The sequence below is a fragment of the Cervus canadensis genome, chromosome 3 (genome assembly GCF_019320065.1).
Source record: "Cervus canadensis isolate Bull #8, Minnesota chromosome 3, ASM1932006v1, whole genome shotgun sequence".
NCBI lineage: Eukaryota > Metazoa > Chordata > Mammalia > Artiodactyla > Cervidae > Cervus > Cervus canadensis.
Genome location: NC_057388.1, coordinates 53,553,720 through 53,572,737, shown reverse-complemented (window position 1 = coordinate 53,572,737; position 19,018 = coordinate 53,553,720). Strand labels below are relative to the sequence as shown.

General features: G+C 41.0%; 1 protein-coding gene across 3 annotated transcripts in view; it reads right to left on the bottom strand.

The window, feature by feature from the left end:
- Positions 1-17,892, bottom strand: part of IMMP2L (inner mitochondrial membrane peptidase subunit 2) — a 921,351-nt gene extending 903,459 nt beyond the window's left edge. For 2 of the 3 annotated variants that reach the window (XM_043463176.1, XM_043463177.1), the window contains exons 1-2: positions 17,811-17,850; positions 17,232-17,304 (exon numbers count right to left, since the gene is read on the bottom strand). The gene's annotated coding sequence lies outside the window, so the exon portion shown is untranslated. Of the gene's footprint in view, positions 1-17,231; positions 17,305-17,810 lie in introns of all 3 variants that reach the window. The other variant, XM_043463178.1, reaches the window with a different exon arrangement.
- Between the last annotated feature and the right edge of the window lie 1,126 nt (positions 17,893-19,018).

Below are 19,018 nucleotides of genomic sequence, written 5' to 3'. Positions count from 1 at the left end.
ACACTTGATTAATCCCAAGGCACTGGTCTCAACAGCACATTTTCTAACCAACCAGTCTCCTCAGTCAAAGATACTTTAAGCAAAAACAATAATTAGGTAGTCGATATTATCATAAAATTAAATTTTGAATGAGAGCAAATGTAGTCTTCTCACTTCAGATCCAATCATACATTTGTTAAAAGTAAAGATATGCAAATCGATGCTAATAGGATGGCAAACTTTCCCCAAGAGAGAATCACACTTGAGATAAATCGACACTCATAATTTTTTTATTTCATAATCAAGTAGCAATCCTTGAGAATCTCTTTCCCTTTTGACTACTTTGATTAAGTATTTTCAATAGAAGCTGATCAGAAAATACATTTTCTCAGACTCTTTTTTTTTCTGCACCTCTCCAAGTAGGAGAGAAAAATTAGCTAGAAAAATGAAATCAGAATCCACCCCATTCCCATTTACTAAACGGTGCAGATGTGTATATCCCACTGCCTTTAACACTTGAGAATTAGGAAAAAAAAGACTTCAAGAAAACAAGCTGAGCAATCTAATATTTGGCTAAAGGACAGATGCTCTCTTTAGAATTGAATATAGTTTCTATCAACTCTAGGAATTCAGTTCATATTTCTTTAATGCAAAGAGTGAATGAAAAAGGTTACAGCATGAAGAGATAAAACAGTGAAACATCAACAAAGGAACTAAATTAGATACCTTCACCTGTCACAGAGAAAAATCAATAAGACTCAATGAATTTATATTGTACATGGACTTAAGGAAAAACTGTGAAATATAATGTCTCCATGGCCTCTGGGTGGAGGGCAAATAGGACTCAAGCTATATTTTAACAGAAAAGCAAAACAAGATGGGAGAAAAGCAGCTGGGGAGGGAAGGTTTACATTCAATTTATGTAAAAATCAAATATATTGGGTTTTTTTACAGGGAAAGGAATATAACTGGCAACTCTAAGAATGAAACAGGCAGAATCAACTTGGCAAGAAACAAAACAGCAAGGGGATTAAGTAGCCCTGAGGGTGGTTAACAGCCCCAAACAAGACAAGAGTGAGGTTAACTCAAGTAGGAAAAAGACAAAACCCCCACCTCCTTGTATACTCTGAGAGACAGGAACAAAGTCTCAACCCAGAATTCAGGTGCTCTGGTTCTCTCTTTCTCCTTTCCTTCTTCCCTTCCTCACCCCTTCTATCTCTCTTTACTTCCCTCTCTCTCATACTCTGAGAGCAAAGGGATGACATATTTTACATCAAGAGAAAACCAAGAAGAAAACAGCTTTGCCTGGTTGGTCATCTCCGCCCCCCCCAGAGGCATCCTACAAACCCCATGAAACTTCTTTTGACCACATCTTCATTTCCCAGAGTTGGCCCTAGAATCTATCCTGATTCTTTTCCAGCATCATCTTGTTCTGCTGTATGACGATACCATTCACTTTCCCTCATTTCACTTTTACTTGTGCTACTCCTGTACCGAATTTTTTTCTATTTTCTCTACCCTATCAATACTGTACCCTAATATCAGCTCAAAGTACCACCCCCTATCATGTGAAATCATAAGCAATCTCCCTTATCTACGTCCCACCCTATGCCACCCCAAAGCTTCAATTATACCCATTTTGGACACAGATTACATTCTGAATTACAGCCATTTATTTACATATTCATCTTCCCTACCTCTACACCACAGGGTTCTTGGTGGCAGCAGCGGGGAGTTACATTATCTTTTTTCAAAGTGTGGTATACATGGCATAAAATTTACTGTCTTCACCATTTTTTAAGTATACAGCTCAGTAGTGATAAGTATACTTACATTGTTCCACCATCTTGTAAAACTGAAACTCTTTACCCACTAAACAACATCTCCTCCAATTCCCTCCTACCCCCAGCCCCTGGCGTTCATCTTCCTACTTTCTGCCTCTATGAATTTGACTATTCTAGGTACCTTATGTAAATTGAATCATACAGTATTTGTCTTCTCATGACTGGTTTATTTTAGTTAGCATAATATCCATCTTGTCACATGTGTCAGAATTTCCTTCCTCTTTAAGACTTAATAAAACTCTACTGCATGCATACACCACATTTTGTTTATTCATTCATCCCCCAGTGGAACTTGTGTTGCTCCTATCTTTTAGTTATTATGAATACTGCCACTATGAACACGGGTCTTCAAGATCTTGCTTCCAGTTCTTTAGGGCATACACCCAAAAGTGGAATTGCTGGATCATACGGAAACATGCCAGGAAAAATATCAATAACCTCAGATATGCAGATGACACCATCCTAATAGCAGAAAGAGAAGAGAAACTAAAGAACCTCTTGACGAAGATGAAAGAGGAGAGTTGAAAAAGCTTGTCTCAAACTCAACATTCAAAGAACTAAGATCATGGCATCCAGTATCATCACTTCATGGCAAATAGATGAAGATAAGATAGAAAACAGTGAAAGACTTTATTTTCGTGGGGTCCAAAATCACTGTGGATGGTGACTGCAGCCATGAAATTAAAACACCCTTGCTCCTTGGAAGAACAGCTATGACAAACCTAGACAGTATGTTAAAAAGCAGAGACGTCACTTTGCTGACAAAGGTCCATATAGTCAAAGCTATGGTTTTTCCAGTAGTTGTATATGGATATGAGAGTTGGACTATAAAGAAGACTGAGCACCAAAGAATTGATGCTTTTAAACTGTGGTACTGGAGAAGATTCTTGAGAGTTCTTTGGACTGCAAGGAGATCAAACCAGTCAGTCCTCAAGGAAATCAACCTTGAATATTCAACGGGAGGACTGATGCTAAAGCTGAAGCTCTAATACTTTGGCCACCTGATGTAAAAAGCTGACTCACTGGAAAAGACCCTGATGCTGGGAAGGACTGAGGGTATGAGGAGAAGGGGACGACAGAGGTTGAGATGGTTGGATGCCATCATCAACTCAACAGACATAAGTTTGAGCAAATTCCAGGAGATAGCAAAGGACAAGGAAGCCTGGTGTGCTGCAATCCGTGGGGTTGCAAAGAGTCGGACACGACTGTGCAACTGAACAACAACGGAAACACTATTTTCATTTTTTCAAGGAACTGTTTTCCAAAGCAGCTGCAGCATTTCACATTCTCATTAACAGTACACAAGGTTTCCAATTTCTCCACATCCTCACCAACACCTGTTACTTTCTATTTTTAATAACAGCCATCCTAATAAGTGTGCATGTCCCTAGTGATTAGTGATTTTGAGCTTTTCACGTGCTTATAGGTCACTTATCTTATCACTTATCTATCTTATTCAAGAAATGGTTCAAGTCCTTTGCTCAATTTTTAATTGTACTGTTTGCTTTTGTTGTGTTATAAGAATTTTTTCATATACTCTAGATATTAATCCCTTATCAAATATATGAATAACAACTTCTTTTTAAATTTAGTTTTCTAATTCTCTAATTTCTCAGAGTTGGCTATAAGTATTACAGAAATATATTTTGAGTTGAACACGTTTCTTCTTTTTAGGATTTTTTTTTTCTTTTGTATAATACAAAATTCAGGATATCCAAAGATGAATACACAGTGGAAAATGAAACCCCCTCCCATCCCAGTTGTCCAATATCCGAGTTTCAATCCCCAGGGGCATTTTCCATTTTGCTGTAATTCCCTCCAGAGACTTTCTATGCATTTAGGAGAAAATACGTATCTTAATTTAGTCTCCTACAAAATAATAACCTATTAATACCCACTGTTCTGTACCTTGCCTTTTTGACTTAATAATGATTGCATTTCAGTGTATATATATGCAGCTTTATTCTTTTTAACAGCTACTAAATATTCTACTATATGTCCCATAATTTATCCAGTCCCCAAAGGATGAGCATTTATTTCAAACTGCTGCCAGGAATATCCTTAAATATATACTATTTCACACAAGTACAAGATTTATGGGTTAAATTCTAGGAGGATAAAATAATATGTGCATTTTAAGTTCTGATAACTATTTCTAAATTGTTCTCAACAAAAACTACAAAAATACCTACATCCATTAGCAATAATGGCATTGTCTATTTCCTCATATCCTCAGTAACTCCTCACATTTTCAAAATTTTTTGTTAGCCAATTTGATAGGTTAAAAAAGAGTTTCTCACTGAAGTTTTATTTTGCATTTCTCTTTTATGAATTGCCTATTCCTAATCTTTCATATCTTTGCCCATTTTTCCTCTGATTGTTGATTTTTCCCCATTGAGTTGTTGGTATTTTTAATATATGTATGAAATTAGTCCTTTTTCTATGGTATGGATTGCTAATCTTCCGAGTTTGTCTTTGCTTTTTGTTACAGTTTTTACTTTTTATAGTTTTTTAATCTATTTTTGGCAATGCATAATTTTAATACAGTCAGGTTTTACTATTCTTTTCTTAATGGTTTCTGAGCATCTCTTATTTTCCATTCACACAATTATGACAATGAAAATCCTCACTACCTTGTAAGCAAATTACAGCTTCCCAAATGGTCTACTTCTCATTACTCCTTCTACCTCCAACTGATTCCATACACTTGTCAGATTAACCTTCTTAAAATACTGTAAATTAGTAGGGCCACAAAAAGTTTAGATTGCAATATATTAAAGATGCCAACTGTCCTGCCAAGAAGTGACCATTACACTTTTGTCTGGTACTAATTAAGATCTGTCAAGCATTCTCAAACTCAGAAGTGTACAGTTTTGTATAATATCACAATATCACTGACCATACCTCTAAGTATATTAAACAAGGACATTTTGATTGTAAATTAAGATTATATTAAATTTTCCAGCTGCATCAGGATTTCAACTTCATGGGACTATTTTTATTCTCTCACACCAGAATCTTTCTACCAAAGTCTCCGCTGCCCCAGTGGCTTCAACTACACAAAGACTGGTCATAAGAGCTTAAGAATCCAGACTTTTCTCACAATAAATAAGAAATAATGTGTCTCTGACTCTGTACAGAACGTGGCACTATAACTCATGCTTTTGCAAGAAGGACTAACATTTCAAGCTGACAGTTAGGTAATAAATACAACCAGGAGCCAAGCACACAAGCAGAATACCCCAAAGTGTATACCTTTCACAAGAAGAAACAAGCAGGCCTATCAGTAAGACAAATTCAGATAAAAAATGCAGGGTTTTTTTCCCCTCAGGCACAGTTAAATAAGCATCTTTTCAGCAGTATTGCCTTCTTAAATCCAAATCATTATTTCCCTTGATTACTTGGGAAAAAAGAAATTAAGTTGGAAATAGTAACCAAGTATGACTTATTAACCAAATAACTCTTCACATTTCTTTGTAATAAGTTTAAATTTACTTAGGATTCTTACTAACAGCTTACATACACAGTCCTCAAAATTAACCAATGAAGTATATTTTATCTCCATTTTCCCAAAAGGAAAATGAAATTCAGAGACCAAAAGTTCATGTTCACATAGATAACAGTAGAGCTAGCATTTGAATAAAAGTCTTCATAACCTCATTTCATATTCTATATCACCACTTTAATGTCTGGAAATTTACATTTAATGCCTATTTTTTAATTTCAAAATAAGACTTTGAATAAATTGTTTATAGTATTAATGCCATGCAGCCATATACAACAAACATGCCTCAAACTATTAATATTCTAATGTATTTTCACAACCTATTTGTTCAGATTATAGTACTTTTCTTACCCAGAAGAAACAGGGAGGCTCATAAAAAATACAAGCTAATTAGTTTATAAAGTGCCTCAAACTACTGTTTGATAACAGCAACACTAAATAGTTATTATTTAACAAATCAAGTAATAGTTATTTAGTATCCTCATCTGACACTAATACAACTCTTATTAAAGTAACTATTAAACAAATAAGCTTTTGGAAAATTATCAAAATGCTTTGTAAACAATCAGCTATACCAGGAAAACTAAAAATTCAGGCAAATTGGCAGCATACTGAATACACTGATTCCAAGTATATGATATTCTAGTAAAGGCAAAACTATGGAGATAGTAGCAAAATCTGTGGTTGCCAGGGGTTAGGAAGAGGGATGAATGCATGGAATATAGTGGATTATTAGAGCAGTGAAACTACTCTGCGTGATGAATCCATAGTGAATCCAAGACATTATACATTGCCCACACCCACAGAATGTATAACAACAAGAGGGAACCCTATACAAGCTATGAGCATTAGGCATAATGACATGTCAACACAGGTTTATCAACTGTAATAAATATACCATTCTGGAAAGTAAGGTTGATAATGGGAGAAGTTCTGCATGTGTAGGGATGGGAAGTATATGGGAAACCTCTGTACCTTCCTCTCAATTTTGCCATAAACCTAAAACTACTCCAAAAAAAATAAAGTGTAGTTTAAAAATTAAGGTTAAAATATCTGTGGCAACTCTAACCTTTTCCACCAGTGCTTTAGTGGTCCACTTTTACCTATTTAGTGAAAAAGTACCCTTGTCCATCAACCCTAACCTTCAGAGATATTCTGCCTTACATACCCTCTGCTCCTTCCAATACTGCTCCACCCCTCACAAGCAGCTCACCGTCGTATATGACATCGGTCAACTAAGTCCAAAGACTTAATACAAACAACAGGTGGAGAAGGCAGGTAGTGACTAAGAAGATAAATAATGCCTGCAGAAAAGTTCCCAAGAGAGAGTAGAGAGGAGGAAACAATTCTAAGATGCTCTGAACTTACCTGTCTACATAATGCAAAAATCACGTGAAATTAAATTGTCGTTAAAATATAAAACATGATCTTACAAGCATTTCTTTTCTTTAAAAAACGTCTTTGCTGAACATGATTCCTAAACTCGACCCTGATAATGTGTTGACAATGTGTCCTTCAGTCACAGAAAGATGGTTTTTCAATAGTAAACCATAAATACTATACTTTTCAACAGAAAGATACATCTAAAAGTGTGTGTGTCAAAGTGCCAAAGACCTAGCTCTCAGAATAAACTTTTGGATAAAATGGCAAAGATTAAGTTTTGATGATTTATTATGTGGAAGAAAGATGTACACTTGTATCTTCTGGGTATCCTTAATCTCAGATGTCAGAAACATATAAGCTACCAAGTAGAGCAGGAGTTCAATGAGATCTTGAAGCAGTCACACAGAAAAACAGTGGGGGTGCTTGTTTGCCTGTTCGCTGGCTTCCTCCGTTTACCTATGAGGAGGTCAGGCCGAGCACTGGAAGCCCCAAACACCTGAGTCATTTGGAAGAGGCTCAGGACTCCAGGGGCAAAAACAGGGACCCATAAGACAGGCTTAAAAGTGTTCTGGCAGGAGCCATGACCATCACCACCACCACCACCCGAGCAAAAATCAACCTTCTGTATCTCAAGTTTCAAGGGAGGCACAGTCTGGAGCTTGACCAGCAACCCATCTCAGTTTAGGAAATACCAATTAAGCATCAACAAAGTACTAGGGTAAAGATGCAGGGAGACACCAAAGAGACCTTGGTCTCCTGTATCGCAGTCTGGGGAAGCCTGAGAAGGAACAGCCCCATGGAAAGCCAACTTCGTCGTGAAGAGAAACCAACTCACCAACACTGACTTGTCAATCCCCTAAGCAGGTCACTGTGGAAGAATCTTTTAGACTCAGGCAGGTCCTCCACTACCTGTACGTTTACCTGACATCTGATGACAACCTCACGAGACCGTGAGCAAGGGCCAACTGAATGGCAGACCCACAGAAACCATGAGATAATAAACGATTACTGCAGTCTGCAGCCACTAAATTTTTGTCACGCTACAAAGTAACCGAGAATAAACGCATCCAGATTTTACATACAAGGCTCAGAGAGGCTAGCTCACCTCCTGTCATAGGAGCGAGCACTAAGTCACATCTGGAAGCCAGTCTCTAGGCTTCAGATTCAATTTCCTTGTTGTTAAGTGACACCACTTCTCAAGTAAAATCATTTATAATGCCACAAGAACAATCATACCCATACAATCACATGACTGGCACTAACACACCAGGCTTTCCAGAGCACAGAGACACAGCGCCATGTCTCCGCAAACCCAAAAGACATGACAGGACCTGCGATATAATCGAATTTGTGACTCTCCAAGAATCCCATGGACAGGGGAGCCTGGAGGGATAGAGTCCGTTGGGTTGCAAAGAGTCGGACACCACTGAAGCAACTACACGCACGTGCTATTTGGGGGGTTTTTACTATCTTCTAAAAGAACTGGTTTTTTTTTTCCAATGTACAGATTTTTTGAATAAAAATCTAACGTATTTATAGAATTTTACACTAAACAATTACATTATTGATATTGAGAATATTTATACACTTTACAATCTTAATCACAATATATATTTGTATAATTTTAAACAGAATTCATATATCACACTAAGAAAAGTTCAACTGCTCATTGTTTTAAGGATTTGATTTTGTGCTTTCAGTCTCCAACTTTTAACATTACACAAACATTGCAAAATGAATTACCAAAATGCTCATGATAGTGAAATCATAAGTCCCAATCCACCAAATGGTTACTATCTTGCAAGACATAGTGGCTGGCTCTTAGCCTGTCTCCCGCTGGAGAAGGTGAACAGAACATTTCACTGTTACAACCGCGTCTGCAAGCAATGTTCCTTTGCACAATTGCCCCTTTTGACTCACATGATCTTACAAGACAGACAGGACAGGCATACCACCATCCCCATTTTCCAAAAGATGATGGGGCTTAGGAAAGTCTAAGTAACTCAAATAAAGACACCTAGTTATTAAAAGGAATTGCAAGAATTCAACCTACAATTTTTTAGCTCCATATCCCAGACTTCTCTTCTGCCCCATGTTTTAGCCAGTGGTTCTCTGCCTTGAACGCCTAGGGCACTCTGAAAATTACCAGTACCTGGACATCATCCCCCAGAAATTCTGATTTGATTGCTTTGGTCTGTTTTAGCCATCTAATATATTAAAAACTGGCTTCCCAGGTAGTGCTAGCGGTAAAGAACTCACCTGCCAATGCAGGTAGATGTAACAGACTCGGATTTGATCCCTGGGTTGGGAAGATTCCCTGGAGGAGGGCATAGCAACCCATTCCAGAATTTTTTCCTGGAGAATCTCAGGGACAGAAGAGCGTGGCAGGCTATGGTCTACAGGGTCACAAAGAGTTTGACATGACTGAAGCAGCTCAGCACACACACACACACACATATAATAAACCAGTGGTGATCAATTCACAGCAAGTTTATGCCATAAAGGGAGAAACTGTGGATATCTCTCCATGTAAGCTAAAATAGCCTTATCCCCTAAGACAAAAAAACTTTGCAACAAATAAAGCAGAACAAGTCCAGTAGTCATGAATGGATGTGAGGGTTGGACCATAAAGAAGGCTGAGCACCAAAGAATTGATGCTTTCAAACTGTGGTGCTGGGGAAGATTTTTGAGAGTCCCTTGGACAATAAGGAGATCAAACTAGTCAGTCCTCAAGGAAATCAACTCTATTCATTGGAAGGACTGATGCTGAAGCTGAAGCTCCAATACTTTGGCTCTTTGATGCACAGAGTCAAATCTCTGGAAAAGACATTGATGCTGGGAAAGGTTGAAGGCAGGAGGAGAAGGGGAGAACAGAGGATGATATGGTTGTTTGGCATCACCGACTCGATGGATATGAGTTTGAGCAAAGTCCAGGAGATAGTGAAGGGCAGGGAAGCCTGGCGTGCTGCAGGCCATGGAGTCGCAGAGTCAGACACAACTTAACGACTGAACAGTTCCATGTAAGCTAAAATATCCTTATCCCCTAAGACTAAGAAATCCGGCAACAAACGAAGCAGAACAAGAAGGAAGAGGAGATGGGAAAGTCAAAACCATTCTACAGCTTTCATGGAGTCAAGGAATATTTTATTCCCCTTATCCCACTCCCTGAACCTCACCATTCTATACCTTTACTCCACTGCAAGTTTTAACTAAAGTGATCACCTCTTCCATGAACCCTTTTGGATCACACCAAATAAAGAAACCTATTGTTTTGCATCCATCTTACCCTGAACTCTACCTCTAAACAGCATATAGTGCACAGGGCATTTATTTACACATACATTTCACTTACTGGATTCTTTTATTCTCTTAAGGAGCTCCTTAAGGGTAGGGTCCCTATCTTATTCAGCTTTTCCATCTAATACATTTTGTTTATCCAGAGCCTTGAAGAGAGAAAATATTAAAAAGCTGAATGGTATGATTTTTTTTTTTAATGTTTAGTATGGTTATTTTCCCCTTGGCCTCCTAGTAGACACTCTTCTGAAATTTTTCAACTTAAATAAAAGAAAGGGGACATGCCCCCCCCATACAACTGGATTGGGTTAGAGAATAATGTATGCAATAAGGCCAAATATGGTAAGAATAAGACAATTGTGGAACTCTAGCCCAAGAAAGAATAGGATGAATGGGATAAAATGAGATACTCAAAGTAAGATCAGTTATGATTTTTTTTTTTAAGGGAGGATTAAGCAAACAAAGGGACAACCTGATTTGTCATTCCCAAGAGAGTGTGACAAAGAACAGTGATTGCTGGCAACTGTATCTTCAACAGAGATTTTAAAATTCTGGACTAAAGACCAGTGAAGCCAGAAGCTCTGAGGAGGAACCCAAGCACATCGACTCTCTCCTCACTCCCCTTCTCCTGCTCACCCCTTCACCCAGGGCAGTTCAGTGTCTAGTCCATCACTCCAACCAAGGACCTCTACCAGGCACTTTACAATCTTCATTGTACTTAATGATTTGTAGATTTAAATTTTAACTGCATTCTACTTTGTGAAACTCTGCCCTGAATCTTGAAAAGTTTTGCTTTTTCTTCTCTCCCAGCCTATCCGGTCACTCTCCTCCAGCATCCTTATATCTTTCTTTCTCTTGGCTTGTAACTAACTTGGTTTATCCTCTAAAACTTACATTCAGCCCTTTCTTCTTCTCTTTCCATGCGGTTCCTCTGAGCATTTTCATCCTTACCATGCTTCCAACTACTCTCCATAAGCAAGCACTCAGAAGCCTGTGTCTCCAGCCTCTCCCCAGCTCTCATGATGCTCCAGGACCCTACATCCAGTTGCCTTCAAGATGCCTCCAATGCACCAATGATATGCCCCACAACACAGTAAACACAATGTCTTCAAACCTGAACTTCCCCTCAGAACTGCTTCCTCTGCTCTGATCTCTCCATGACCCAGAAACCTGGCAGTCCTTCTAGCTGCTCACTTTCCCATTCCCTTGACATTCAAACAGTCCCAAAGACCAGCCAGTTCTCCATCCTCCTAAATATTTTCCTAAACATTCTCACTTCTGAGCATCACCATGACTTCTGCCTTTGTCTGTGCTCACAACCTCATATTATCCACACTAATCACACTGTCCACTCTGGCCCCCAATCTCACCACATCCCCATCACACAACACCCCAAGCTACCCAGCACTCTGCGCTCATGGTGATCTTCCACTCAGAGTTCTTCAGAGCTCATTACAAGGCATGGGATAGCAAATGCATCCAGAGTTAGCATTTCACTTGCATCTCCTTTCACTCCTGACCTTGCCCTTCACACTCTAATAGAATGACCCACGTACAGTTCCAGAACACACAATGCTCTCATAATCCACATGACTATTCATGCTATTAGCTCCACCTGGAAATGCTCTGAGCTGCTTGTCACCCTGCCCAACTCTACTCAGATTTCAAGACCTAGCTCAAATACAACCACAGCTAGAGCCCTTCTCTGGCACTGCCATCAGACAGCAAGCGCTTCTGCCAGGCATGCTTTGCATGTGTACCTACCTCCATTAGAGCACATTTCACACAATGTTTCATCTGTTGGTCAAGATGTCTACTGTCCTACGAGACTATAAGCTTCTTGTTCAAGGAAAGTGACTTTTCAACTTTATATCCTCAGAACTAGTTCAAGGCACACAGCATACTAAGCATAACAAAAAGGAAAAAAGAAAGAAGAAAAGAAATTCATGAACTACAGACCAGTAACAGGACAAGAAGATCAACTGGACTTTGAAGTCAAGTGAAGTGAAAGTCGCTCAGTCATGTCTGACTCTTTGCAACCCCAGGGACTATACAGTCCATGGAATTCTCCAGGCCAGAATACTGGAGTGTGTAGCCTTTCCCTTCTCCAAGTGATCTTCCCAACCCAGGGATCGAACCCAGGTCTTCCACATTGCAGGTGGATTCTTTACCAGCTGAGCAACGAGGGAAGCCCCAACAGGACTTTAAGCATTAAAAAAAAAAAAATCCTGATCTTAAGGAAGTACAGACATTATTAAGTCCCATGCATTTTTTAAAAATAGAAATATATAGTTATTCATGAATTATGAAGGTGACAAAGAAAAAAATTTGTCATTGGACTAAGCAGGCAATAAGGAGCTAATCATCTCCAATGGAGCAGCTGACAAAAGATTAACAGGTCAGAGATAAAGGTGGTTCTTTCTCTGAGTCAAGCAATTCATCAACCTGAGTCCAGAGACTGAGCAAAAGACTGGCACCTTCCTCTCTCAGATCCCACTCTTCCCCTTTGTCAGGATTCTCTGTACCCCTTTCCCCATCCCATTAAGGCCCAGCTTCCAAGGGAAATTCCCTTCAGATGGAGCCATAAGCCTAGATATGAGAGGGGGAGTCTTTGTTCTCATGGCCAGGACCTAGAGGAATGGAAACGAACTGCTATTTGCTGAGGAACCTATTCTGTACCAGTTATTGTGTTCATTTAAGAACACTCACTAAATCTCACAGTAATGATAAGTAATGACCCCATTTTACAGATGAGGAATGTGTGTTCAAGGTCACACAGCTAAGCAATGACAGAGCTGGCCCAAGAACCTAGTAATGACAACCTCCAGAGTATTTCTACACCCCTGACCACCTCAAAATGGAGTGGGATGTGGTCCAGACATTCTAGGTTGGAACTCAGAATACATTATTCTCCAAAACACTATCATAAGCGTATGTTAGAATCTTGCTGTTGTTTAGTAGCTCAGTCGTACTTGACTCTTTGTGATCCATGGACTGTAGCCCGCCAGGCTCCTCCATCCAAGGGATTTTCCAGGCAAGAATACTGGAGTGGAGTGCCATTTCCTTCTCCAGGGGATTTTCTCAACCCAGAGATTCCACAGATCCTGCTTGGCAAGCAGATTCTTTATCAGTGAGCTGCCATGGAAGCCCCCAGGTTTAGAGTCTATAGTACCACTAATACATAATGGCACACAATGAGTTAACAAAGTCTGGGGACCCTGGCTTGGAAATCTACATACTCTGTTATTTTATCCCTGTAAGGACACTGTTCAAAATGATAAAAATGGTCTTGAAATTTTATTTGGGGAATACCAGGGGTTCTTCAGTGAGGTTTTTCCTTAAGAATATTTTCTTCCACCCAAAAAAAAAAAAAAATCAGTAAGGATAGAAACCATTTTGCCCTGTTAACTTGTAAGAACAATGACACCAGAAGACACCTGTGGGAAATGTGCTTATCTGACCAGGTGCTCATTGACAATGTGCTGTCATTTGAATAAAACATCATACTAAACCCTACAGACTAGAGCTTATGATAGAAATACCACAGACTATAGCAGTACAGTTGATATGCCTGTAATCTACTAACAAAACGTAGTCCTTAGCAAAGTGAAAGCAGATGTCTGGTCTGAAATCAGATGTCTGGGGACTTGTCTCTCTCTTGGCTTCCAGAGCAACATTAGCTACACTAAATACCCAGCTTAGCTGTATGTTAAAACCCACAACTTGGCAAAATCATGACAGTTTGGATGTGAAGCATCAGCATTTTTATTGTAATTCTTATAAACCAAAGACATTTCTGAAATAGAAATCCTAACTTTAAGCTAAATGTGGTAGTATGTCTTTCTCCCTTTGGAAACAGTGTCAGAGCTTTTTAAACACCTGGTGGACACCTTTCCCCTTCACTTTTCAAGCTGACATTCTTTCCCCAGGGCTGTGGAATGATCTGATAGGGAGAATCAGGTGTTGGCCCTTGTCCCAGAAATTTGAGAACCAGTCAGAACAGGTACTACCTGTGAAAATGTAAATACCTGGGAAGCTTAGGACCTTTAAGAAAGTAAGGACCAGACTGCTTTCTATAGTCACAAGTAAGATCAAAAGAAAGTTTTGTGACCAGACAGAGAAACAGGGAGGGAAGTCAACAGTATCTGCATGCCAGGCACTGTTCTTACACCTTCTTTTTAATATACTGACTGTTGTGTTTTGATACACAAAGAGTTAAGGGGCAAAGAAGTTTATCTATCTCCTGAGAAACCAGTATGCAGTTCAGGAAGACACAGTTAGAATCGGAAATGGAACACGAGACTGGTTCAAAATTTGGAAAGGAGTACACCAGGTTGTATATTGTCACGCCACTTATTTAACATATGCAGAGTACATTATGCAAAATGCCAGACTGGATGAAGCACAAGCTGGAATCAAGACTGCTTGAAGGAATATCAACAATGTCAGATATGCAGATGATACCACTCTAATGGCAGAAAGCGAAGAGGAATTAAAGAGCCTCTTGATAAGAGTAAAAAAGGAGAGTGAAAAAGTTGGCTTAAAACTCAATATTCAAAAAACTAAGATCATGGCATCTGGTCCCATCACTTTATGGTAAATAGATGTGGAAAAAGTAGAAACAGATTTTATTTTCTTGGGCTCCAAAATCACTGCAGATGGTAACTGCAGCCAGCCACAAAATTAAATAACACTTGGTCCTTGGAAGAAAATTAAATAACACTTGGTCCTTGGAAGAAAATTAAATAACACTTGGTCCTTGGAAGAAAAGCTATGACAAACCCAGACAGCATATTAAGAAGCAAAGACATGATTTTGCCCACAAAGGTCCATATAATCAAAGCTATGGATTTTTCCAGTAGTCATGTATGGATGTGAGGGTTAGACCATAAAGAAGGCTGAGTGTCAAAGAACTGGTGCTTTCAAACTGTGGTGCTGGAGAAGACTCTTGAGAGTCTCTGGGACAGCAAGGAGATCAAACCAGGAAATCAACCCTGAATATCCATTGAAAGGACTGATGCTAAAGCTGAAGCTCCAGTACTTTGGCCACCTGACACGAATAGCTGACTTATTGGAAAAGTCAGCTGGGAAAGATTGCTGGGAAAAGATTGAGGGCAAGAGAAGGGGGTGGCAGAACTGCCCTTGCGGGATCTTGATGCTGGGAAAGATTAAGGGCGAGAGAAGGGGGTGGCAGAGGATCAGATGGTTAGATAACATCACTGACACAACGGACATGAGTTTGAGCAAACTCTGGGAGATAGTGAAGGACAGAGAAGCCTGGCGTGCTGAATTCCATGGGGTCGCAAAGAATTGGACACAACTTGGCAAGTGAACAACAACAGCAGCAGCAGAGCTAATACATTCAGCAATAAGAATCAAGATTCACATCCATGTCTAACAGACTATATCAAAAGCATGCAACTTTTACATAGGATTTGGAATGGAACAAAGAGCAGTGGTAAACAGCCAAGAATACAGAAGTAAAAGGCAGAAACTCCGAATTTTATCAAGCAGTGGTCCTCTGACACTGACTGAGATTAACTTTCTATTGCAACATCCCTAAGATGGCACAGAACAATCCAAAGGAACTTTCTGGCCAACCCATTCCTTTTCTATTCTTGCAAGATTTAAGGAACTTTGTTTTAACCTTATATAATCTTTGTAACCCAAAAAAAGACACTTTCTTTCATGTCGATGTAAAAAATGAGGTTATAGAAATTCCTTGGTGGTCCAGTGGTTAGGACTCAGTGCTGCCATTGCCGCAGGCCTGGTTTCAATCCCTGGTTGGGGAATTAAGATCCTGCAAGTTGCACACAGGCTCAAAAAAAAAAAAAAAAAAAAGATTGACATATACACACTACTTTATGGGCTTCCCTTGTGGCTCAGATGGTAAAGAATCTACCTGCATACAGGAGACCCAGGTTTGATCCCATGGTTTAGAAGATCCCCTGGAGAAGGAAATCGCTACCTATTCCAGTATTTCTGCCTGGAGAATTCCATATACAGAGGAGCCTAGCAGGCTACAGTCCATGGGCATGCAAGTCAGACATGACTAAGTGACTAAGCACAGCACAGCACATTTAGAAAAGTCACAGAAAACTGGTAAAAGGTCTGACCCCAAATGGCCGTCTTCTACATACCTTCCTCATTTTCCCCATCCTACTCAAAGTGCTCAGCACTTTGATAAAAAAGATAAATATCTATTGAATAAATAAATGAACCTATCACAAATAGACAACTATTTTCTGTTTTTTCATAAAGTAAATTAAGGGGCCATCCGCCACTTGAGCACAAACAAATAAGAAGGCAGGTTCAGGACACAGGAAACCAATGTCAAGATGTCACAGAGGACCATTTTAGTTTTCCTGTGTAAGCATCCAAGAATGTGACTCACAAACTCCTTGCTTGTGGCTAACATGAATTTTAACTAATTCAAAACATTCTTTATATAGGACTTCAGGGATGCCTAAGGTATTTCCAAACTTCTGAGAGCAGTTGTGTTTCATTTCACCAATTTGAGGAGAGGAGAGAGTGGTGGAGTCGGGAAGTAATGGAAAAGTCCCAGAGAAGAATCTTTTAAAGAGCCCACACTGAAAATCACAGCAAACTTTCAGAAATGTCAGTGTGCTGTTTGGCAACTTTTCAATAGTGAAGAGAATGCTGGGGGGTGGGGGATGGGTATCAAAGTGAAAGTCAAGAGAAAAAGGCCCAGTCTGGCCACTTCTCCCTCCCAAAATACCGTTCCCTATGAGCTCGAGAGAAGATCCCAAAGGAACGTCAACACTTGTGATACTGCTATTAACTTTATCCTTGGAGTTTCGTGTTAATTATCACGGAAAGCCATGATGCTTTAATTTTACAGTCTCAGAGATTAGTCCAAGTGAGCTAAGGGGACTGAGACACACAACTACAAAACAACCACAAGACAGACAACTACAGAGAGGTTAAGGGTAATCGCAGTTTTCTGCCAGGTCAAGTGGCTAAAGGGGACGCATGCCAGCTGTCAAACTCCCAGCTAACTCTACAGATTCCGAAAAATCTGAAATAAGTTCTTTGAGCTTGGAGCCTGTGACCCTTGAATGTGGCTCTCAGGTTCCTGCTGAAAAGGTAGAATTTGGCCCCAAGATTCCGCAAGAGCAGTTCTGGATGTAGTCCTTCTCTTCCTGGCTCGCTCCCTCTCAGCATAAAGTCCTAGCTGCTTCCACCTTTAATCATTCCTTACTTACCCTTTCTCCCGTTCTTCCTCGGTGAGAAGGGGTAAGTGGTTATTTTGTGCCCTCTCCCAATTTGGCCAAAACCCTAAAAGTAAAAATGACAAACACGTGTTTTAAATCCCTGACGTTCAAGCCTCAGGAACTCCCACCACCTGCCCAACACGTCCAGACACGTCCAGCGTCTCCACAGCGCTCCCTCACGGCCAGACTCTGGGCCCGAGTTGTCCCCTCTGCTAGCGGGTACAAGAGAGGGCGCGATATGGGGCGCCCGCCCGGCGGGGAACGGCTGGCCGGCTCTAGGCCTGGCGTAGCTCTTTCCCGGCTCGGGTTTCCTGCTGGAATTAACGGGAGGAGGAAGGGGCCGAGGGGGCCGGGTCCGCTGCCCCGCGGAGCCTCAGATAAACACGCGCACGCACACATGTCCGCGATCACAGCCAAGGACTCGCGGCCAAGCAGCCCTCTGCCTCCCAGCAAAGCCCTTCCCCTCTGGGGCTAAGTCCCCGGGAAGGGTCCCAAGCCCTGGGGATCACCAAGTGGCGGCGGCAGCAGCGCGCCTGCCCACCCCCGCCAACCTCACAGCCCCCGACTCGCCTCCCGGCGCCCGCCCTCCGCACTCGCTGCGCCGCTCAGCCCAAGGGACTTCCCCGCGCGGGCCCCGCCCTCCGCCGACGGCAAGCTCCGCCCCCGCCCCCTGCGAGCGGGAGCCACGCGAAGCTCCGCCCCGGCGGTAAAGCTGCGCTTCCGAATGCCTGCGCGGGTTAGATCCAAAACCCGGCCTGGATCTGCAGCGGATCAAAAATAACCCTTGCTTAGCGCCAGCTCTGAGGAGAAGGCAATGGCAACCCACTCCAGTGTTCTTGCCTGGAGAATCCCAGGGACCGGGGAGCCTGGTGGGCTGCCGTCTGTGGGGTCGCACAGAGTCGGACACGACTGAAGCGACTTAGCAGCAGCAGCAGCAGCGCTAGCTCTGAGCTCTGCATTGTACTATCCGCTGAGAGGGCGACAAAGAGTTGAAAATGTATGAAACTGTGGCTCCATCCTCTCCCCTCGTTTACAGGTGAGGAAACCGAGACCCCAGCCGTTGCTTTGAGTGCACAGCTATGGGGACAAACTATCTTATGGGGACACTCCCCTCTGGAAGCCTCATTATGGCCTTGTTTCTGCTAAAATGGGCACAGGAAAAAGATTAATCCAGAACAAGTGGTTTACTTTGGAGAAACTGGAATTTCATACCTAAGCTTTTGACGTCAAACGACAAACTCTTAACTGGGTTTTTTAAACTTTCAAAGAAAGTGGAACTTGCAATTACGTTTTCCCTTTATTCTCTTTCTGGATACTGACAAACTGATCTGTGCAAATCATTCAATATAAATCAAAGGACAAGACACTCTAGTACTTAGGGTTCAAAACTAATTATAAAGGTTTAAAAACCTACTCAGAGACTTAGATGAAACTGATAGCTAGAACTTCGAGAATCTCCTGAATCTTCCCAGGTGGCTCAGAGATTAAGATTCCAACGGCCAGTGCAAGAGACTCGTGTTCAGTCTCTGGGTGGGGAAGAGCCCCTGGAGAAGAAAAGGGGCAACCCACTCAAGTATTCCTGCCTGAGAAATCCCGTGGACAGAGGAGCTTGGTGGGCTAACAGTCCATAGGGCCACAAAGAGTTGGACACCACTTAGCAACTAAGCAACAACCACAAGTTAAGTAGACGGAGTTCCTGGCAACCAGGAGCTGACAGTCTGGAATCGAATGTATGCGGACAAACAAGACAGGTGTGTGATTTTTATTATAATGGAATG